Here is a 25,191-nt window from a genome sequence, read left to right on the forward strand (position 1 = left end):
GGTCCCAAGAAGCCCAGGTTTTCACAAGCACAGATACAGACACTGCACCAAGTCCAATCTGTGGGCACTGCACAACACATACACTTGGGTTGCTGCAGTCGCCATGAGAGGAGGGCAGCCACTGCTAGGCTAATCCCTGTCATTCATTCCTGGTGCTCTGCCTGGCAGAGACTGCTTGCAAAGGGAACAGACTGCAAGTGGGATAAGCTGGTTCAGCAGTGACAATGTATTTCTTGGCACCTTATATGCACACATATGGACAAAGTCTGATCTGATGGGGCATAGTAGGGCTGTATGGCTCCTGAGTCAGTGGATCAGTGGATGAGGTGCCTCCATCAGAATAGCTCATACAGCTCACACCTTGCTCTGAGGGCTACTGGGAAAAGAGGGATACCAGGAGACTACTACAGGATGAATGAGCAGTCCAAACACCCTTCTTCCCGAGAGGCCCAAACATAGTGAAAAAACCATATATGCAGGTGACTGATGCGTGGCAATAAAGAAACTACCTGTGTCAAATAGGTCACACTGGTATGCGAAAATCCTTACTTGGGAGATTTTGTTAGCTGGAAGGCTGCCCAATCTGTGTGGGCTCAAAGTAGGTGAACTGCTGAGCAGCTTCACCTCTCAGGAAGGTCCATGAAAGCAGCCTCCAGAGAGTAAACAACATCTTGCAAATGGGTTCAAAGCAAGTGAGGGATTTAAAATAAACCTACACAAAGTGTACTTTTTGCATTCCTCTTTCAAAGTAATGCCATCAGAGACTGGATTACTCAGGGTCTCACCTCTTTGGAAGACTGGTAGCTGTTTATCCTGTCCTTCAGAACCTAAAATTACTGCAAGGAAAACAAGTTTCTAGAACCATGGTTCTGAAAAGAGCCTTCTAAATATTGCTATAACCTTTCATATCCATTTCATATCTGCTGGGGCTTACTGAGAGCCTGAAACTGAAACTGAGACACAGATAAGTGTACATAATCTCTACTATTTACATGCAGCATCCAAGTTAAACCCAAAGCAGAATAATTCAGAAACTGATTTTATTATCTTACTTCATTGATCAAAGCTTACAAAGAAATGGGGCACTGGATCATTAAGGTCCTTATCAGTTGCTAGAGTTATTACAATAAAAAAGATTTACTGCTATGATTGCAAATCTGACATACAAATACTCAAAACTTATCTTAAAATAAGAAACTATAGAAATGTCCTCAAGTAAGTTAAGGTAAGAGCCATGTAAGTGTTTCAGCAAAAAAAACCCCAAGAAAATCTAACCCGCAAGCCGTCAAATAATTCTAACTACAGAGATGCCTCCTATGCTACATAGCTCCACTGGAAAACCAGTTTATCTCCCTCTTGTCCTTTCACTAGTACACACAAACCCAAGTAGGTTAGCAGCAACCTCTAGAGCTTGTATGGTCCAAGCACCCATCTCAAAACAAGTCCAGCCAAGTTCTGTGTACCCCCAAGGACGGAGATCCCGCAGCCTCTCAGGACATGTGCTCCCTTATCCCCACTAGTTAGACAGAATTTCCAGTGTTTCATTTTGTTGTAGTGGCTTATGTTTTTTTCACTACACATCTCTAAAAAGAGTGTGGCCCTATTTCCTCTGTATGCCTCAGGAACCTGAAGACAGCAGTAAGACCTCCCACCAGCCATCTCTTTTTAATGCTGAACAAACCTAGTCCTCTCAGCCTCACTTTGCACAACCTCAGAAGTACTCCAGCCCCATAACCATTTTGGTAGTTCTTTGTTGGACTCAACTCTGTATGTATTTCTTCTACTGGGGAACCCCAAACAGGTTGTAGTTCTCCTAATGTGGTCTCACAAGTGTCAAGAGGAGAAGAAGGACCTGCCAGTTACACTTGCTAACATTGCCTGGGACATGACTTCACATCTTTGCTGCAAAGGCACACTGCAGACTCATGCACAACTTGTTGTTCATGAATATTTCCAGCAGCATTTGCTTCTGCAATAAAACCAGAGGCAGCATTTACAGTCTTTGAGTGTAGCCTGGGTTATTTCAGCCTTCTCCACACCACTCAGCTCTCAGCTTTGAAGAGTATCATTACATGTTGCCATCTATTCTTTTGCAGCATAGGGGAGAAAAATAGCCACAGGAAACTAGGAATTTTTACTGCAATCCCTAAGACAAAATCTAGAAGAAAGGGTCCAAGTTCCAAACATATAATATAAAACAACGGTATAAACCTAAAGTAAAATAATATAAAGAACTATAACACATTATTGCTAAAACATCCCACTGTGTTTTATTTATGGTTCAAACCTTAAAAAAGGCAGCCTGTGTAATACCTAGCAACAGCACTTTCCAGGAAGAATATATTTAATTTTTAAAATGCTCAGGAAGAAAACATTTAAATTTATTTTCATGAGGAAAAAAGCAATAGACATCAAGAGTGGATTCAGATAATTTTTAGAGTCTCATATTTTCTGCTTTTCACCCTTCACATTTCTAGTACCCAAATGACACCATATCACAGCTCACTTCTAAATCAGAAAAAAAAAAGGGAGAATCCATCTCAGGACTCATAACATTCCTCCTGCTGGGGTTGTGGTTTATCATGTGCACTGTAGAATATCAGCATAAGCATGCCATTACTCCACAGCATCCACAACACCCAAAATGTCATGATCAGTGAAAGAGGAATGACAGGTTTTAATCTGCTGCTGCGCCAACATCCTTCATTGCAAAAAATTAGTCTTTCCTGATGACTGAACCACCCAGACTAGAACTATTTATGGGAGACCAGGAGTAACCAAAGAAATTGAGAGAGATAACATTATAGTGAATTACTAGAAACAGTAATAGTCCAAAATTCAGGAGGTATTTAAGGAAATTTATGAAACAACTGACCACAAGATATTAACGTCTCCAGAACAGAACTGGAGATCATGTGCTCCCCTTTCTCTCTTGAATATCTCCTTAACCATTTTAAATGCTGTGGTGTAGCACTGGTGTCTCTGCTCCTCATTTGCAGTCTCCACACACCACAAAACACTGTATTTCCACATACTCCTGATAAAATGCTTCCTCCCTGCTCCTCCTTGCATTGGAATTGTGGCTACAGAATAACAATTTACCTCTCCATTTTTCTCTTTTTCCTTTTCCTTCTTTTTCCTTCCACCCTCCAATCTGGTTATTTTTGGACTGCCAGTTGGGATTATTGCTCTTTTTCCCTGCTAAAATAAAAACAAACAACAGTTATACTTCAGATTCTTGGCTTAAGCATGAGATCTGTCTCTAACATTAAACAGTCACATTTTCTTGCCTGAGGTGCAATGCTATCTCCTATGACACTGACTAAAGCAAGCCTTGCACTTAAAGGCAAATTCTGCTTCTGAATTTGCATGTGCAATTTTCTGACTTCTCCAGGAACTACCTATCCACAATCCTGAGCAGAATTACGCCCTGAGAATTCAGCACTGGCTGATATTTGCCTAGTCCTAGACCATGAAAAATTAGCCTTTCTGAGCTGAACTACAATAATTTAGAATACACACAGATAAATTAGAATATTTATAACCTAAAGCATCCTTTCTGTTTGACACATCTTCTTCATTTCAGACCACCTATTATTACATTTTGGTTTTTTCCAAGCATCTTGAAGCCTGCTACTTGCTAATGGTACATTTGTAAGGAATTTAGCATCTACAAAATAACAGACAACGTGACAGTGTCAATTTCTGACCTCAAAATGAAGGTCTGAATTAGACAAAACATGATACTCTTCCAGGAAGCAATGACAAAGATTCCCCACCCCCCCAATCTCATAATGTCACACATGAAGTCCCAACTGAAATGAGTCTCAAAGTTTTCTAATGTGTGCAATATCAGACTTTTCCCAAATTAACCCAAAATACCACCAAGTGGCATTCCAATGCTCATTTCCCTTCTTTTTTTTCTGCATCAAACTGTTTTCAACTATAAGAAGAGTTTCCCAGTACCTGAAAAAAAAAAATCTATTTTGATGTGTAAAATTCAATATGGCTAACAACTGACAGGAACTGAAAGAAGAGTCTGAGCATGTCAGTAAAAATCACTGCTTACCCACTCTGGACAAGAGGCCAATGTGTATATACCTCAGTTTTCCTGCTTTTCCATATGCTGGTTCTAAAGGGATAAATTGGGTGGGGTTCTGAGTTGTCCAAGAATGCAAACTGGGTGTGCTGGCTTCCCTTCTGCAGGGCAGAGCCACACTGTCCTTTAAGAAATGTTATGGCATACTACCTGACAAAATTACTTTTAATATTCAGGATTGGAGGCAAAATGAAACCAATATACAATAGATTTTCAACAGTGTAAGGCTCAAGGCAGTCACAGGAATATACACAATTCCTTTTCACAGGCATTTCAGTGCCAGGCACAATCATATCCCCTTAGAAGTATCATAACCTTTCCCATTGTACATACATCATTTCAACAACTGCAATTTGACATATAATGGTATATAACTGAATGTTTGAAGATTTTGATTATGTTCTAAAACCTTTTGCATGCTCAATTTATTTATTCCTGGCATACAAGTACTAACCACTGGCCTAGTGACACTTCCTCCTCTCTCTTGATAGCAGTTACGCTACAGTGAAATCCACAGCCATTTTACACTGAAGAATTCAGCCCAACTATCTAGCTAAGTACCTAGTATAGTATTCCAGCTTGGTGTAAATGTAAATGTCAACTCTGTGTTCTCCAGCTGCGCTTTCAAAAAGCCAGTTAAATAAAAGGCCACACAGGCTTTATTGCATTCAAAGTTTATGAAAAGTTTGTATCTTCATCTGAACCAACACAAGAGTTTTCATTCCTAGGTTTACAAGACTGGTATCCTCAACACGTCGTAAGTTCACCAAAAATGATCCCTTTCGATTTAACCACTGCTATCAGAAAATTAAGTTGATATTTATAACTAGAACTGAAGGTGTCTGTATTAGACAATGAAGCCATTACCTCAGCTACAAATCCACAAAGCACAGCACTGTATATGCAGTGGTTGAAGTCTCTGGAAGCAGCCTAGTTGACTTGGTAGGACTTGTTAGGTCAGGCACCAAATTGCACAAAAGAAGTCATGTCCCACCAGTTCTGTTTCCAGTCAGGACAGCATTAAGCATCTGCTCAGCCAGTGTTTGTAACTCTGCTCCAGAAAGTTTCATCAGTTAGTCTTTCCTTTTTCTCATGCTTTCTCAACCAACAGAGAGAATTGATTTAGCTTCAGATACTAAGGGGCTTGTTGTTTTGTTTTGTTTTGTTTTGTTTTTAGAGAATAGCAAGACAAAGATCTCTGAATTATCGCCAACAAGTTCCTCAAGCAGGAACCTGTAACATGCAAATGAGCTGGCAATACCGCCATGAACAAAAAAAGCAATGTATATACCCATCACTGCTATACTGCAATAAAGTGCCCAAATTGAGGCATCAGAAATAAATAAAAGCAAACATGGAGGCTACTGAGACTAAAAAATTACTAGAACACCCCAAAATAACTTCAGAGAGATTAGTAAAACAAGGTCTGGAAAGGTACGAGACACCATACTGTTGCTTCTGTAAGCTTACTGTGCCCTCTGTTGATCACTATAATACTCTTTACAGATACATGGAGTCAGGTTTGCCCAATGACTCTGTCTTGTTCAGGACAGTCTGCGACTGCCTAGTCAGTGAAACATAATTGCACAGGCAAAGAACATGATGTCTACAGTAACCCTTCTTTACGTTTTGTTGAGCTTCGAAAAATGCAGGATGAACAGGGCAAGAGATTACAGAAAGGACTGTTTAATGGTTAAACCCACCAAATACTCCACTCAAAAACCTGTATTCTTTCTAAGAACTCCTGTGTGATATCAAAATAGAAATAAAATTAATCAAACTTTATAGGTGGTCACTACATTAGTGTTTCTCATGTCAAGAATATCCTGAACAAGACTTTTGATATAATCTGTCAAAATGCTTAGAACTGAGGACACCATGGAACCAATGGCAGTCTTGCTTTGACTATGCAATGCTGAATAATTTGGAACACAATGGAGCTATAAATCATTCACACATGCACTCCAGTATTGTCACAGACATACAAACACAACTGGAATATAACCCTTATGCCTCAGATCCATAGGTCTAAATACCACTTATCTGCATTGAAAAGGTCATACGTGATAGTACACTTCCCCCCCCCCCCCTCCCCCCAGTACTTTGGAAGGGAAAGAGGGATCTGAACAGCTTTCCAAAGTATATTTCCACACCTTTTTCCCTGGGGAAGTAAAGGAAATGAGAATTTTACTTCCTGATACCACACTATCATGCACACAATTTACTCCTGGTTGCGCTAGAAAATAATAAAGATTGAAGCACATCACTTTCTAAAAGTACTTAAGAGACTTTTGATAGTTACCTAGTTGTTTCTGTGAGTTTTTCTAACAGCTCAAAGGATCAACAGCAACCTTTGGTTTAGTTTCTTTCATGTTCAGTTAGGGTGGACCTCTTTGTTCAGGCTTAACAACTACTACAAATTCTAGAGTCCTTATTCAGCTTCCCACTAGAAACTCTGCTGGTTGTAGTCCAGATATAAACCATGGTGACTGATACGCTATAGAGGACTCCATTAATATGATAAAAAAAAGCTGCCTGAAAATCTCCATTGCTCTTCTCAAACGTCTGTCCAGTGGAAGGGTAGATCAGACCATTATTACTAACATGCTGACATTTGAAGTTTTGTGAAAATTTTTCAGAAGTTAGCTGCATACAAAGACGTTCTCTATGCTGTTGAAGATGTCCTCCTTTGCTGTCATCCAGTGCTAATGTTCCCTTTTGGATCTGTGTTGCAAAATGTCTTTCCACTGACATCTTACATACATGCCTTGCCTTACCTTTTGCTGGAAGTTTCTCCACTTCATGGTTTGGTATTTTCCTTCATCTTCCACAGTTCCCAGTTATGAACTTAGGGTGTATTTGCTCTTACTGCTTTTTCATGAATGTCTCTCTGGGACTCTCTTCTGTCTGATACTGTCATCTTGCAGCCATTTATTTACAGTTACATGCATCTTCAACTTTGTTAGAGTATCTTCCGAGTTTAAATTACTCTGTGCTGATGATAAATGGTGTCTCTTTTGCCAGTTCCTGTTCCTGTCTCCTGTCAGTTTTTAATAGTCAGATGTCAATTCATATACTCTCACAATACCATGAACACTTAAACAAAATCTTCCTTTTCCCGATAATTCTGGCTCTTTCAGATATATTGCAGGTTTTGTCCCTATGAACATGCGTTCAAGTGTTTTTCTCACTTGGCTGAGCAGGCATTTTTTATATCATAGTTAGTAACTCCTTTCTCTAGAAATTCCCATTCAGCCTTTCTCATGACTACAAAACCAGAAACCCTATCATCACTCCAAAGCAAGAACACACAAGATGATGGAAACAAACACTTCTGCTGTCTCAAAAGCTTTATACACTGCTACTATGCATGTAAGAGTTAAAAGTTTGTTGATGCACTGTCAATTTTGGAAAATCCTTACTCTTTCCCAAAATGGTTCCTCAAGCAATAGTTTATTGAACTAGGTCCCCTGAAGGGAGGGCTCACTGAAATGACAAAAATACACAGATTCCCAGAGTACAATTATTGTGATGTTCTTCACAAGGACTTTGAAATAGGTAGCAGAGATCTGAACGCATAAAATGTATCATCTGATAAAAAGCAAAGTACTAAAATATCCAACTTTGGAATGAAGTATTTTAAATCAAAAGTCGGATACGATTTGGAATATATGACAAACTATTATGGAGGTCAAACCACAGTTCTTCAGTCTCTGTCTGACTACCACCACAATGAAATGCTATTATAAAGAAAATTTCTGATTAAATGTATTCAGTTCAACCATATGTTTCTGAGAATTAATAACTACTAATTTTTAAAGGTGCTCACTCATATGTTATGTTTAAACAGGAATTTGCACACAGACAATGACTATGTTACCAGTGCAGCTCGTATGACCACATACAGATTCCAAAAGATCAGAAGTATTTGCACAATCTCCCAGTGAGAGGAGGTTTGAGGATAAACTGACCTTAACTCCCTCTAGATAATGCTAAATACATATTAAAAAAAAAAAAAAATCTTAATTTGGAAACTTGAGGAGCTTATAAAATCATGGCAACAGCCCTCATTGTGAAAATTAATTCATTATTTCCAAGTCTGCAGTTGACAGCTTAGTTTTAAGTGTATAACAGTGTCTTCTGTAAAATCATCTCTACATTGGGAATTTGATCAATATGTATTCCAAACTACATTATGTCACTTTAACCTAGAGAGAAATATCAGCCCTTTGGACACAGAAGTTGAGCACATTGTTGTCCTAATACTGTGATTAATGCTGTGAGCTACACCCTGCCTAGCCTTTCCAATCACTGGGCTTTCTAATTTATAGCAGAGATGGATAGGCTATCAGTGGGGAATTATAAGGATTACTAGCTGTTTATCTCTCCTTTGCAGAGACACTTTGCTGCTTATGGAATTACCATAAACCCTCCAGATACAGTGCCACTTCTATACTTATCCAGAAGTCTAGCTACCTATTGGATGCAGAATGTTTTGGTAGCCAAAATATTAGAAAATGTTGGATTCAATGGATGTATTTTTTCTGCAAATGATTTGAACATACTGTCAAGACCTGTCATGTTACTGCCGCGGTAATTTGTCTGCAGGTTATCTTGCGTTCCCTTGAAATCCAGTGCTGTGATCTTGTCTACACTAATTAGAGTTCAGCATTAAGGCTTGGAGGCTGCCCTGAAGCATCACCACAGGTGAAACCATTAAACATGTATGCCAAGCCATTTCTGCACTCACAGCAAGTTACGTAAGCCATTTCAAAAGATCTAATCTTTACGGCCACCAAGACTGTTACTGACTTTCCTACTATCTGAAAATCAAGGGTTTCCTCAGTGCTTCTACAGCAAGTCCGTATGCTATGGAGCACAAGTTTCATTCTGGGATAAAACGAATCCAAGAGTTTGAGAGGAAACACGTATGTTATCTGTTCTAGTTTCCTCAAGACAGAAGAAATAAAGGTATCCTAGAACATTTATTATTCTACTGACTTCTAAAACTCGGAATATGTATGGAACAACTTTGGTGATTTCAAAAGAAATGTAAGAATGAGAACAATCAGTAAGACAAATGTTAGCCCTTTTACAGCATATTTTTAATAATTACAAGTGTCCTTCAACTGCATTTATAGACAGGGTATTTATAGTCTGGGTATCTCTGTAACCACAACTTAATTGAGTAACTATTTGAGCACTAACGTTCAGCTAATTTGTATGTATTTCATACTGCTTAAATAAAAATTTTAGCTTACCTTATATAAGCATGTTCTTTCTCAACATTTCATCATCTGCCATTGAGCTAAAACTTTTACTACTTAACCAGCCTGGTACAAAGGAGACCATAAGAACAGCTAATTAAAAAGTTCAGAGTATCTAATTTTATGCATCAGAACAGGTGCATGCATATTTATAAACATAACAAAAAGATGTACAACACGAAGATACTTGCACGCTCAAAGTCACAACATCCTGTCTTTGACTGTCATTGTACAGTCATTTGTATTTGTCTATGCTTACTTTATATTCAAGGACTGTAACAAAAGAAAATTGTTACAACATAATCATTGGTTAAAATAAGAACTCTTTTATTCTCTCTATTGTCTTCATTCACTTGTGTCTTATGCCTACACACATCTTTTGAAATACTTGATTGTTTAAGACTTAAAAGAACCCAACTAAAACCAAACTGCTTCATGCCTGGATTCCTTTAGAACATTATAAAATGTCTCTGCACATAAACAACACAGCTATAGTTACCCAGGTTCTTCCTTCAAGGTATCACATCTTGTAATAAGAAATGAAAATACGATTATCAAAGGGAGAACCTCCACTTAGAATGAGATAGCCTGCCAACCTAGTCTCCACTCACATCTGTGCAACCCTGTCATACCAACTTCTGTGGTTTTCTCTCACCATTAAACCAGTGGAGATTCAGCATAAACCAGCATAAACCAGTGGAGATTCATTCCTACTTTCTTGGTTTTTAGTACTTCCTCAGCCGTCTTCTGCAGAACAGGACCTCACTTGTCAGCTTAGGACTACCTAGGCTTGTCCTATCTAATTCCTTGCCAACACAGTGGCTTTGCACACTGAAGATACTTTGATCTTTCCTCTTCTCAGAACCCCAAATTTAGTCTCTCAGGGAAGGAAATGATTTAGTCTGAAATAAGTCATTTGGCAGAAAGGAAGGGTATCTACATGAAATTTAACAACATACAGAGACAGAAGATCATACTAATTACCCAGTCCAGTCTCACGCCCTATGAAAGCCTCCTAACAAAAGGGGTACCATGAGATAGCCTATCCTCTAATTCATTGAGCCATGTTGATCTTTAGTGTGCTGTTATATCCTATTAGCAGGATGCAATCACCTTATTTTCTTCTGTCCTGAGTTTGGTTGCTTTTCCGGCAAGGCATGCTAAAAACATACCAGGTTGTTTGGATTTGTCAAGGCAGAGTGGGCTAGATACAGAAAGGTAGAACTGGGAACCTTTCCAACAGGTTCTTGAAATCTAATAGCACATTTACATAAGATGTGAGGCTTTTACTTTACAAATGGATCATTTAAATAAGTATGTGTTAATGGATGAAACATGGGTGAGTCATGTTATCCACACAACTCGCACATTTCTCAAGTGTCCCACTAAAAACTGTTCTTGTTAGTTGAGGTACATATCCCAACACTTATTTCTCATATTCCCCTGCTGACTGCTTCACAGCAGACTGTATTCCAGGGACATAGCCTGTATTAGCATGGGACAGCAGCATTCCTTCAACACTCAGAAAACAAGCCACAATTCCTTTGTGCATAAGGATAGAAATTTGCTGCCTACAGCTGCAGTCTCCAGCCTCGCTAGCTCTGCTGCATTGGTGAGTACACAGGCAAGCGTGAAGCCATTCACATCCCTTCCAGATCACCTCTCTGCTGTGGGTAAGTGAGCACTGCACACTGAATGCTTGTGTAGAAAGACTTAGTGAGTAGATAGTGAGGAGACAGGTATAAGGCTGGCTACTCAAGAATTTATGTCCACATTATGTTTGGTATTGCTTTTATTAACTTTAGTGTATATATTCCTGCAATTGAAAATTATATGTTCTTAAATAAAAAAATATGTTAAATTACACAGACATTTAAGAAATATGGATACTAAATCATATACCAATGAAACACCCTATGGAGTATGTTTAATTTTAGAGGAAATATCAGGTATGCTTTCCATTGCTGCATAGGGAGACAGGGTGAACTTTATCCCAGTACTATTTGCCTATTCACATGTGGAGTAGTAACACAGATCAAGTTTACTGCAGTTGGGTGTGTCAGTATTCTTTGCTTTTTATGTAACTTCCTTTTTATCTGTGAAAACCTGGCAGCCTAAGTTCTTGCTAGGGTACGTCTCTAAACAGTAAATTCTAGTTACAGACAGACAACTGACCAGGAGGCCTATGAACTACCTAATTAATTTCTTCATATCATTCTGTATTTAGGACATGAGAGTTAAGTTCTGCTGATGGACAGTCCTGCTACCAACCTGCGTATCAGTCAATACAAAGTTTCTTTGCTTTGGCATTGTTTTATTGGAATTCTTATTAGCAAAATGCACTGAAGAGTGATGAAATCACTTGAACTCCCAGTCAGGCAGAACAGTTCTTACTTGCACGTACAACACAAATACACAATCTCAGACTAGTGTTAAGAAGGCTTGTGCAGTTTAAGGGATGTAGCATACTGCTAAACTACAACAGTGGCACTACCTTTAAATTAGAAGAGTATAAAAAATGCTGCAAAGAAGATGGTCTGTGATGTTTTTCAAAGGGTAAATTATTTACCTTAGAAAGTGCCAGCAATTACTTTCTTGCTGCCCCAGAGAGTTAAATAATTTTAGAAAAAACTTGATTTCTCTAATAATTTCTACTCTTATTACTATTGCTCTAAATACAAAAAGAGCGAGTTCATGCTGAATGTTCTTCAAGTTCATGCTCTTCATCTAAACTGGTTTTCTGTATAGCAATTATGAGCTACTATTTTGTCTTTACTAGTCAAACTAGTCATTGCAAAGTAATTCCCCCTGTATTTTGAAAACCCTATAAAAGTAAAACAAGTATCCTTGAAAAACAAAAATCAGGAGCTAGTTGTGACTGGGTAACAAAGTAGAGATGCTATCCTGGCAGGAATACAACCATCTATGGTTCTCTAATACATTTAGAAGCTTAATTCCATTATGAAAAATGACTGCCATTATCAAGTTTTTCTCTTTATTTGCACAAAATTGGAAATGAGGCACTGTCAATATGAAAGGAATTCAAAGACACACCTTCCTGTTATCCTGCTAGCCTACATCACAGTGCTGCCCATTTTATTTATTACTTCGCTGAGCTGGGCTCAGCAAGCTGACAGAATTACCAAGAAGCAGTTGCCAAAATGATGGTAAATACTATTACAAACGAGTGCTTCTCATAAAACAGAGACATAAATGGGATTTCCTTTGACATGAGTTGCAAAAGTCCTTCCTTGACTCAGATGCTAGCCACTGCCTGAAGAACATTACCTGGCTCTGAAGATAAAGTGCACTGATCCTTCCCCACGTAGCTCAGGCCCCCATGTAGATATTCTTACCTTCGGATTACCAACAAATGTTGGCATTGATGATGTCTTTCTAGAAATACCTGCACTCTGCTAAAACACACTCAATCACATCTTATTCATGACTTTTTCCTTCAACTTCTTTTCCCTCCCTTCTCCAACACCCACAGTCACTCCTCCTCCCCATGCCTCCTCCCCTAACTCATTTAGTTAAAATGGATAGAAAACAGGCAAAGTAAAATTTTATACTTAAAATGAAAGATCCACTGGTGTACTGGTATATGGTAATCACAGACTTATAATAGGAAGGAGGGGAGTTACATTTCCTCTTCACAGATATTCAGACCTTACAGATGAAACTCAGAGACTGAAAATGTAAATCTGAAAGACAATTCTGTCCAGCAAAGAGTGACATCATGATAAATGAAGAAAAATATCACAAAAAATAAGCCACTGCTTGCTGGAAGATATTCAAGACAGTCAGGTTAAATGAGGTATAAACTGTAATCAAAATTGCAACCATCAAGCTGGAAAGACTGACAAAGAAAATGAAGACAGGAGTGCTCTTCTGAGGTGAGAATAATGCACACTGACTACAGCGGCAGTGATAAAACTAAAACCTATCTAATGCAGATTATATAATGCTGTATAGTCAGTCCTAAAAGAGAGCTTTCTTAAAGTTGGAAGCATTAGTGTTCAGGGTGTACTCAGCTGAAGCAGAAAAGCAAGCCCTTTGTTCCTCACAAGAGTTGCTTCATGGAATCTGCAGCGGTACCAGCTCCTGTTGCCATTTGGAAATTGAGATGAGTAACAGACTTGGCAGGAAATGGAAAAGTCACCTGCAAGATTACAATTAGAAAGCTTTTATTTTAATTGAGCTCTCAACTATGCCTGATACCACACACCAAGGTGATAAAGGTGGAAAAGGTAAAAAAATACATTCTCCAAAGCTGCTGTGCAGCTTTATCCTCATGTTAAATGAAGATTTTTGTGCCACAGCAAAGCAGATTCCTTTATAGTCTCAGAAGTATTTTTATCAGTGAAAAAAATAATCACTAGTCTCAGAATGACCAATTATCAGATTTTACTTGTGTTACTTGCAACCAGGTATGAATGACAACTAGTAGGAACATCAGCTACTGATGCAGCTCATGTTGGCTTCACACTCAGCACTTAGAAATCACCCACCATGAAGTCAGCTGTCTTTGATTAAGGCCAGAGAATATATAAAATACAAGAAATGGCTGTCAAAGTGATTTCCTTTTCTTTTTGAAAACCTGCTCAAATGTTATTCTTTTATCTACATAAACTATGCTAACAAAAGGCAGCCTATATTTTATTTCATCTTCCCAAATGACCTGATTAAAAGCAATAGTATAAACTATGCAAATGACACATTGTAATAGACTACGCATGTACCATGGGGGCACACTGTGCAATTCCTGTAGTATTCATGTTTCTGCATAACTTGATTTATCCATTAGCAGATAAATAGGAACTGTTAATACACAGGAAGCAGTTGCTCGGGAAGCTGGAGTGGCCTAGGTTGTTCTGTTTCATTAATGGAGAAAGCATTGTACTACGCCTCTTCCTACACGCCAGCCTACAGAGAGTGCCTTCTTAGGTCTAAGGCTGCTTTATGCTGTTCTAGCAGCAAAACCCCCTTTAATTCAAATATCCAATAATTCAGAATTACTCTGGCCAGGGAAAAAAAAACCAACAACGTAAACCAGGGACAATGAAATGGCCCCTGCTCTCCTCCCTCCTGAGCTCCTGGGGCTAGCAAATCACTTCTGGGAACTTGTATACTGTGTCAAATGACTAAGTACCCACAGGAAGAGCAGAGACAGGCCCATGTGCTTCTCTACGGTGCCACATGGGATTTGGCTGACGTTTGGCAGCTCAGAGTCATAGAATCACTAAATTGGCTCATATCTGTCATTGCACTGTCCACTCGAAAGTTTAAGGCTTAAAAAAAAAAGCTGATCTGGAAGATTCTTCATATATAACACTCTTTTAATTTCCATAGAGCTTCACATTCTCCACGTCAGGAAGATGCTGAATCAGCATGAAGATTTCAATAGCAGAGAAGCATACAGTTTTGCACGAACATTAAGGCAGCCGTTGTGTATGTTTGATACATGTTTGAACAGATCTGGGCGAAAGAAAGATGGAGGTTTTAGGCCTAAAGACTTTCTATTTCTCCAAATTCCCCTACAGTTCACATGGGAAGATTTGATCGTATGTTTAATTTAGACAAAGCTTATTAGGAAACTGCCAGCTTTACAGGAAGCTTGGCAAAACTGGACAATTAAAAAAATACTTACAATTTTGGGCTTTAAAATGCTCTTCTACAGACTCAGTCATACAAGAAATATGACTTTATTTCTGTCCCATGTACACAATGACTTCAACACAGTAGACATTCTCTCTTTAATGACAAATTGCCTAAGTCTCCCATTTCATGTGGCTATTTTGCACCCTGTTATTCCTGTAAATACAAAAGGAAATCAGTCTTCACAGAAGCCTATAACAGTTTACTGTTAAGAACAGGCTGAGTATATGATAGGCATCTGCATAAGCTCAGAAGAAGACTGTAATTTTGTTACACATGATAAGTAAGAACTTCCCATACTAATTCTGTAGGATTGATTTATGCTGTTATGATCTATCTGGGCATTTTGTACTTTCTACATTTTTTCGTTGGGTGCTTTTTCTTCTGTGAGATCAACTTGTTTAGCATTGCTAATTTCTAGTGAGTATTACATTAAAATATTCTTAAAGCTAGGAAAATGTGCAGAAATAATCTGAGATTAACTGCAACAGATGTTCAAATGCAATTCAGCTTTCTAGAACTGTGCAATCTGACAAGAGCATTAAGGCACGCTAACATGGAGAGGGGAAACTACAAGCAGGCACATTATCAAGAAAGATCTGAGGTACCCTAATAATAATTAATATTAATATCAAAACTCAGCTTCAGACTCTTGAGCTGGAATTTTAGTGTCATGCAGGAATAAATCTGAATACTCCAAAAAATACAGAGGTAGTACAGATTTTTATTTTATGTATGTTTTTATCTTGTCATTTATGCTCACTGCTTTCCCACTGCATTACTTGCTCAAAGACAACGCTACAGGCAGTAGAAGCATGCTGTGGTGCAAACACAAATTACAGAGTCTCTATTTTCTTGGGGATGCCAGGTTGCAATTGAGATGTTCACCTCATTGGTTGGGTAAAACACTAAAAACTGAGTCAATGTCAAAACAGAACTACAAATTTTGAAACACTAAATATAGCGACCTCACCTGTGGCTAATCCAGACATGAAATTAGCCACAAACCAGTCAAAATATAGTTTAAAAAGTTTGTCCAGTAAGAATATGCTATAGATTTCAGGTGATGTTGTGTTAAAAGTAGAACTAGCAACAAAGTTGAAACAAAACATATCCTACTTTTAGCAGAATATAGAAAACATCAGAAGAATGTAAAGGCAATAGTAAATGTTTACTATAAAATTAATTTCATAGATTAAACAAATTTGTTACTCATTACCAACAAAATTGTACTGCAAATACTAAAAGTACACTAATTTTTTTATTATTTCTTTTCATATCCAAGGAAGAACTTCCAGCTGCGAACCTGTGAACCTGAGGTCAAGCAGACAAGTCTCATGTAATCAGAGAGAACTTCAAATCCTTTGGGGCTCAGCTTTGTCAGATATTAATACCAAAAAGAAGCATACTTCATGTTCACGTTTTGATCTGCAAGTCCAGATTTTCATCATCCTCACCTGTCCAGACTAATACTGTCTCTTTTTTACTTAACTGCAGTCACACTCAGAATTACACAGCTACAGCTATAACTATTAAAATTTCTAATATAAATCACCACACCACAAATTACAGGATTACATGAAAATATTGAAATTACAGTAGAAAAAAAAGGCTTGTTTCTGACATTTCTCCTTTAAACATAAAAGCAGTTGAACAAAGGTCAATCAATAATTAAAAAATTTCTTAATTATAGATTGTCGTAGTCCACTTAAGATTATTTTTTCTTTCCACAATGTTAATATTACCAAAAATTCCAAATACCTCCTGAAGTAATGAAAAAACACAGGGATTTTGAACTGAAATCAGTTCAAAACAGATTTTGAACTGTTTCTTGTCACAGTTCAAAATTACAGTTAAAGTAATATGCAATGTATGTATTTAAACACATTATACTTAAGAATTATATAAACGTGCTAATAGGTCAGTAAAAGTGCTTTTGTTGGAATTAGACCCTAGGCAAAGCCACTGCAAAATCCAGTGGAGTAGAAAATCACTTAGTTTAAATTATTAAAACTAAGAATTGTATATGTCACATAATAATTCATTGGAAATTACGCATGTGCACTATATACTATGCATTTTGTATGAAACTAATGTTTTCATGAACTACCAGGAAGTGCGATTCATAAAATACAATTTCCAGCTACCTCACAGACACAAATAATACAGCATTCAGCCTCAACTCTGCATAGTTCAAAGCATCCGCAGTGTATTATTTCATGGCCATAATTCTATCTATCTGCTGAACTGAAAAGATGATAATAGCCACTTTGATACTCATATTTCCTCTGAAGAGTAAAATATCTAGTCATCAGAAGAAATTAAAATTATTCTCCATCATCATGCATTACATTGAGGACTGAGTTATTTACAGGGATTACAATTCATATCCTGGTTTTTTCCTCATGTGATTTTCATAATTCTATTGCATTCCAGGGAAATGTCCTCTTTCCTCCCCCAAACTCCCTTCTCATCTTACTGTTGCAAAGCCACAAAGAGACACTGAAAACCAGGAGAAGCAAAGAATCCTAAGAATAAGCAGCTGATCAACAACTATGCTTGATATCAAAAGCTTGCTCAGAATAAAAAGTTAAGGATAAACTGTTCACAGTTTATGGTGCCACAGAACAATAGAAATTTAACAGTAAGAGTTGTTAGCAGCCAAGATCCAGCAAATTCACCTTTCAAATAAAAGTAAGATGTTTTTAATAGTAGGGATAATTTACCAAGTATTGTCCATAGTTGCTCCATTCATTAATACGTTAAAACCCCAGGATGTAAACTTTCTGAGGTGACGTGCTCATCTAAACTCAAGACCACAGCTACTGTAAACTATGCAGGTGACCCCTCCAGTATTACTCTGGTTTTTTAATTGTAAACTGTCCAAACATTTTTAAACTTACATCAAATTGAAAGAATTTTATTAAGTTACATTGCAGTATCAGAATTTTTAATACTGTATTGCAACTGTAGATGGACTGCAAACTGTTTGCAGCTCTGAGTCATCTTCATTTCTGAAATACATGTAATGCCTCATAAAACATACAAATTCATCCAATCAAGTAAATACTAGAGACAGACTTACAGGCAAAAGAAAGGCTTGTCAACAAAATTTAGGTGCTTATTGAATCCAGAACAGAACTGCTCAGAACATTTCAATGACTTGGTATTTTTTGGTCAAAAGGCATTTAACTAGAGAGTTGTTTTTCTTTAAGTGACAGAAGTATGAATCGCAACATATTTCAACAAACAAAAATGATTTCCTCTTAGCCTGCCTGTCCACTAGAGTTCCCATGTGATTGGTGGAAACCAAACTATCAAATTCCAGTTTGCCTTCCAGCCTTCAATTTTTTTGTACCTCAATGTTTTTAGTATGGTTAGGCAAGCCTTTGTCCCAGAAACTATCAACATGTTTCAAAAAGGTCGGAGCTCTATTCCCAAAGCACAACCAAGGTTCAAATTCATTTCGCTGCCTGTGAAGAGAGCTTATACAATTAAAGCAGCTCTGATGACACTTATTTGTTAAACAAGGCAAAGTTTCCACCAGAGGTCAGTCTCAAAAGAGAGGTTATTTGGAATAAATGAATAAAAAGGGAGAAAACGTCTACTGCTGAACACAACACAGAGCTGTTAATCTCCTTTCAATTTCTATTAGCTCATTATATTCCCTTCAGTTTCAATACTTAAATACTGAGATACATTATGTTTCATTAATACAGGTGGCTGAGGAAGCTGGGGTGACTTCATTTAGGAATTACAAAAAAGGTGCTGAATGCAAGAACAGTTAGTGTGTAAAATTAACCTGGGATAGTTTATTAAGTACCTTTAACAGAGACATGTTAACATTAGATTTTTATTATTTTAACTTACTAACTATAACTTGTGATCTGTATATATACACTGATGCATTTGCATATTGCATACGCAATTTGCCTCAGATATGAGCCTTACACATTCTCCTGCAATGTTAGTAGCTACAAGAGTTCATCTTAACTTTACTGTGACTTTGTAAAATTGAATTCATACCTGAAATAAATAGCAGCAGTCTATGCATCTATAAAAATGGAATTTCCAGATAGTGACTTATGTTGAGCATTTTAGTTGCAAATGCTAAAGTAAAATACTTCAGAGTGTTATTTTTTATCATAATATGAGGGAAAAAAAAAAAACCCAAAAACCAAACCAGGACGTATATAATTTTCCTTTTCTCACTTTCTAAAATCTGGTTGACTTTCAGGAGTAGCTTCCAATGCAGAACAACTTGCTTGAGAGAAAAGCAGCCCCTCTGTTTTAGAAAAAATAATCTCCCCACTTGAGAAAAAAAACACCCAAGAAGTTGTAGGTAATAAAAGAAAAACTCCACCAAAAAGGCCAAACATAATTCACAGTCAGCTCTGTGAGATACAGTATATGTAGTGAACATGAAAAAAGGGGAAGGAAAGACTCACCCCTGTTTTATCTCTACTGTATTTTTTGTCAGGAGTAGAGTGCTGATGTCCAGGTTCATGGTGTTCCTACCATTGCGAACTGCTGTTCTGGAAGAACAACTCAAACAAGCCTACTCCATAGAATGACAGCCCTAATTAGACCTAAATCCTAACTGCTGTTATTTTGAGATGCACTAAAGAAGTCAGTTATGTAGCATATTTGGACTATTAGGGAAAAAAAAAAAATTAAAAAGGAAGTAAAATACTATCAATTGATCATTTCTTTCTTTAATAAGCCATACACCGCAGTCCTTCGGACTGATGTTCTCTTGAGCTCAAAAAAAGCACAACATAGGAAAAAAAAAAAAAATCTATAAATTCTTACTCATGTGCTGCAAAATTGACTGCCAACCCCCTTATTTTAGAATATAAGGAAGGATTAGTTTCTTCAACTTTTTAGTAGCTAACCATTGCACTAAAACCACCTAGAAAAGAGACATTCCATTTGCAATGAATATAGTTACTGAAACAGATAAAATTCCATCAGCATGGTAAAATCATTAAATAATTTAATTCAAGTTTTCTAAACCCCATTAGCATATTGTAACTTTCAACTATACTGACCTTATATGACAGCAACCCATTTATGCCATAATGCCCTGTGAAACCCTTGTACGTCTCACTCATACACTTACATATATATTCTATCCTTTCATGATTCTTTTAGTGATGCGGTGGGGTTTTTTGTAGTCTAAATGTTACTTCAAGATTAAAACTGTGAATAACTACAATTTTAACACTTCAATACTTAAATTACTTTTTGAATTTCATTGTGTTTTGCACTGATCACTGACTCAAAGGTAGTATTAATTCCAGAGGTGACCTATCAAGTTACAAATGTATTTTTTTCACATTCAGCAAGAATAAATCTCATTACTTTACTATTTTTCAAGACATCACCACTCCTAAAGACAAAATGATTTAGTGACTTTGCTGACCTATTTTTTCTCTAAAAATTTAGAACCATCAGAAATATTTAATGACTTGATTTAAAGTGCTGAAATGGAGGCATGCCAAAAGCATATTAAAAAGCTGTTTTTCCCCAAGAATTAACACCTGCCAAATTAATAGATTTTGAAGTGGAAGACCTCATGTCCATTTCAACTTGCAACTTCACAAGTAAACACTGTAAAAAGAATGTGTCTTCTTTCTAAAAAAGCATGAAAGCACCACATCCCTTTCTGACTGTAAAATTTGCCTGCAGTGAGACTTCACTATGGAAACTCTATATTCTTTTTACTTCAAAAGCTGATCACATATGAGGATTAACCCATTTTCTCCAGAAACTCGTGCTCATAATTGAGAGATGCAAAAGATAATTCTGAAACCGATTTAACTGTTACAGCACAAAAAAACCCCAAACCCCACAACCCAAACCCCAAACCCAAGCTTTGCCATACCATTTCCAACCAAGAAGCCAAATGCTAACAGCACTTTTCCAGGTATGTTATACAAAAATACCTCTATTCTGCAGCTAAAGTACATAGCACACCTTCAGTATCGCAATACAAATGTTGTATCTATGATAATTTTGCCTGGTAAAACCTGATGGAAGTACCAACAAAATTATTGTTTATTTCCAAAAATCAAACTTTCTGAACAGGAATTCAAAATACACACTTATAATACCACTCTCATTAGGATGATATCTTATCTAGGCAGCATAGTCACAGTTGACCAGTGTAAGCCTACCCTTGGGGGGAAAAAAAACTGGAAAAAAATAAACCCCAAAAAACTGCCACTGATGTCTTTTTAAACATACAAATCTCTAGTCTAGGTTATTGTCTATGAAGATAAACCATATAAGATTAAAAGGTAATGTGTTTGTAAATATCTGAGGAATGTCAGCAATGTTTCCATTGAAGAACATTTCAAACAAATGTCAAAATGCATTAGAGGGAAGAAAAATCAAACTAGGTGAAAGATGCAGTAAAGGAACAAATAAAATAGAAATCATTTCATTGTATAAGTAAAATGTGTGTATATAAATATATATATATATGTTCACATAAACAAAACCTCCAGCTAGAACTAATGATTGTGTATAATGAAACTTTTAAAATTAGAAATAATTAAATATATCACCCCAACTCAGTAGACAAGATGCATCAATGAATAATTCCTTTATTTATTAAACTGTTTATAAATGCAGGAATTTCTTTTGCGTGCGTGCATGCATGCATTCTTGAGAACCAATATAATGATGTGTACATTTATGCAAGTTTATGCTATTGACAACATATTTGATTGGATCAAGGTTCAATCACAACAAACTTAAGAGGTGGTAGCTTGAAAATAACAGAACTAAAAAAAAGAAAAATCTTGCTAAGGGCATGGGAGTTGGATATTTAAGCAGCAAAAATTTAGTGATCACCAATTTCATACATCTTGCTTTACTTATTACTAAAGGGAAAAATCTCGAAACATTAATTAATACAACTGCTGTATTCAAATGTTTATGAACTATAATGGCATGCTTCTAATAAACTAGCATAAGGTGATGTTACAGCAGTTAAAAGACCATCAACAGTGTAAGTATGAAAATAATGTTGGGACATTGTCAATGACACTAAAAAAACTCATTCTGACATTAATACCAACTGTCCTGCATTTTCCTGAATGTATGATTGAAAATAGTTTTCTTGTAGACAGCCTTTCAGATTTTGATGCAACTAAGTTCCTTTGTTAGTTATTTGATACCTGTCCTGGTCATACTCCATTAAAATTACAATTTTTTCTAAATATAGGAAAAGAACTGTGGCATTATGAGCACACCCTAAATTGTCTGTGGCTGTTCTTGAAGCACCACAGGCTCTAGCATCCCATCTAATCTTGCTGCACATGTCAGGCTTTTTTAGGAAGGAAGTCACCAGCACAGCAGTACATGGCCTCTGGTACAGGTAAGAGCTACCATAATTCAAACGCTCACAGTCACTTTTCTAAATCACCTTTCTATACGTTTCTATGCAACTGCTTGCACTAAAATAACAAAGCAAGATCATGGTTCTGGTGTTGCAGAGCCTGCTCACAGGATTCATACAAAATACATCAAATATACTGATGATTTTATCATTGTTCTGTGATAATTATGCTTTACTACTGTATTTATTTTCAAAGTTGGGTTTTTTTTTTCCTTTGAAAACACGATTTTTACCTGAAAAGTGACTATAATACAGGTTCTCTATTTATGTACCATTTTTTGTACTTTTGAAACATCCCTTCTTTTTCTCACAAGTCAGAGAAATTGAGATTTTCTACTTTTCATTTTTATCAGCTATTTTATACTAGTGGCAAAAGCAAAAAGTAATTCAGCATCTTTTTGAGTACTGCAGTTCTCATCCTATGCAAATGTGTCATAATTCAAAATTAAGTAATTCTTTTTGCATAGGCAAAGCTAGCAGCATAAGCCAGGTTATATGTAATATGTATCTTGTGATTAAAGAAATAAAATATGGCTTTAATTAGGAAGGCAAGGAAAACTATTTCAATGTTTCCTTAAATATACATAGGGAAGTTCTTGCTCCACTGAGATGGGGAGATAAGAGAAAAAATATTCAAGAATAACTTGAAATTTCTATTTCCCCGGCTTTCCTAATTTTGAAGAAATTCTAGATATCTAGTTGCAAGTTTAACTGTTGCATTTTCTTTCTCCTTTCTGTGTGTTGCCCTGTTTCACTTAGAAGGAAGTAGGATTTAATTTTTACAAAAATATTCCCATTTTTTCACAGCAAAAAGGCATTATATCAAAAAACAAACCAGAAAAATCCTTCTGATGGTTTTTTTCCTCTTTTTCTGTGCCTTCACAATTTTTTAATGCTGATTGTAACAACAAGATTTCACAAACTATTTTAATTCCAACATTTACATTGTACAACAACAGGGTTAATTCAATTAATTATGTGTATACATTTATTCCCACCAGAAAAGGAAAATTACTGTCCTTGTACCTTCAGTTAAGGGGAAATAGTTCTTTTGTCTTTGTCTAATTGGGCATGAACAGAGAAGCTACAGGCTTCACTTCCTGAAATAATGTATTTTAAGATTAGAGGAAAATTTAGGTAGGAAGGGACATCAGGCGGTTTCTAGTCGAAACCCTGCTCCAAATAGGGCCAGCTGTGAGATCAGACTTGGTTGCTCAGGGCTTTGTCCAATTGGGTCTTGAACGCTTCAGAGAATGGAGCCAGCACATCTTTGGGCGACCTGATGCAGCACCTGGCTGTCCTCAGAGTGAAAACGTTTCTCCTTATATCCAGTCTAAATCTCTTGTTTCTGCTTGTGCCCGTTAACCTGGCCTCTTGCCTCTGCCACAAAGTTGTCAGTGGCAGCTGTTTCAGCTGCTTGAAGCCAAATTTTCATGGACCTACCCTTGAAAGCTTCTCTTTCTAATACAGTAAAGTCAGACTCCAGCGTGGGACTGTGAACAAGACAAAACCTGGATGACTTTCCTTACTCTAATTCTTCATGTGATTCTCAAGTCAGTGGGGCTGTTTTCAGAATATACAATAAAGACAGCTACACATGATGGAGTTCGGTTTCGGATTAACACACCCAAGATCTGTTGTCTACACGCAAGAATGATGCTTACATTTGCTGTTGCCGAGATACCTAAGGCCCAATTCAGTTGCCCTTAGAGATACCCTGGAACATTCCTTCCTGGCTTCCAGCTATTGCTTCAGGAGTGAGGCTGCAGGTCTGCTGCAGGTCTGCTGCAGGTCTCCTACAGGTCATGTGTCATATTTATCTATTCCATGTGGATGTCTCACCCACACTGCCACATTTCAAATGATATAAGCAGCATATACTATCAACCTATACTGTCAACCTTATTTTCCCTGGCTTCTTTGCAAGCTTAAATGATGCAAAACCCAAACATCTAAACTACACAGAGGTGCAAGCTGAGGTTGAGGCATTGCTTTGATACAAGTAAAATAGAATGACTTGTGAAAATATTCAGCAGATTCCTTAAATTCCTTTAAATGTATGTTCATGAATTATTCACTTGACTAAAAGCCCAACGATTCATTTGAACAATATTACAAAATTATTTTAATAAACTATTTTCTGGTATTATTCAAATTACCTCTGGCTACAAGTATTCTGAAGCCATCTAGATGAATTCCTAGATGCTCTCCTAGATGATCTTAAATGTGTCTCTGTGAAAAATTTTATGTTCATTTGTTCTAAAAGGTAATATTACATTATCTTTCTGATAATTGTGGGGTCTTACAGACCTACAAGAATCTCTACAGCTCAAGACCAAATTCATCATCTTCCTATGATAAACGCAGTTTGCCCTAAAGTACTTGCACAAATTAATACTATGTAGGGAATACAATGAGCAACACTGTTGGGATCCATTTATTTGAGGAAGTTTTCATTTCATAAATGAATACTGCCATTTTCCTTTCTGATATTTTGCAAAATGTATGTTTATGGCAAACTGTCACTTGTATTCAGATTTAGAACCTAGAAACTACAGTGATGGTGCCTTGGAAATGCTTAAAATAGATAAGATGGATTGACTGATTGCATATTCCTTTGAATTATTGTGAAAGCACCAGATCTATCTAAATCATGCCGTGAAAAAAGTGGAGTTTTAGAAGTTATGTAACTTCAAGTTGCTATAAATTGCTTCTTGTTGAAAGCTACATAAAACATTTTCAAATCTGTCATGTTCCAC

The 25,191-nt window shown here is 36.9% G+C and overlaps 1 protein-coding gene across 3 annotated transcripts in view; it reads right to left on the minus strand.

The window, feature by feature from the left end:
- The window catches only part of DLGAP1 (DLG associated protein 1), a 398,543-nt gene that overhangs the window by 303,151 nt on the left and 70,201 nt on the right, over window positions 1-25,191 (minus strand). Inside the window, exon 2 of one of the 3 annotated variants that reach the window (XM_030496364.1) lies at window positions 3,103-3,201. The exons of the other annotated variants lie outside the window; for them this stretch is intronic. The gene's annotated coding sequence lies outside the window, so the exon portion shown is untranslated. The remainder of the gene's footprint in view (window positions 1-3,102; window positions 3,202-25,191) is intronic. 3 annotated transcript variants of the gene reach the window in all.

The sequence above is a fragment of the Strigops habroptila genome, chromosome 1 (assembly GCF_004027225.2).
Source record: "Strigops habroptila isolate Jane chromosome 1, bStrHab1.2.pri, whole genome shotgun sequence".
Lineage (NCBI taxonomy): Eukaryota > Metazoa > Chordata > Aves > Psittaciformes > Psittacidae > Strigops > Strigops habroptila.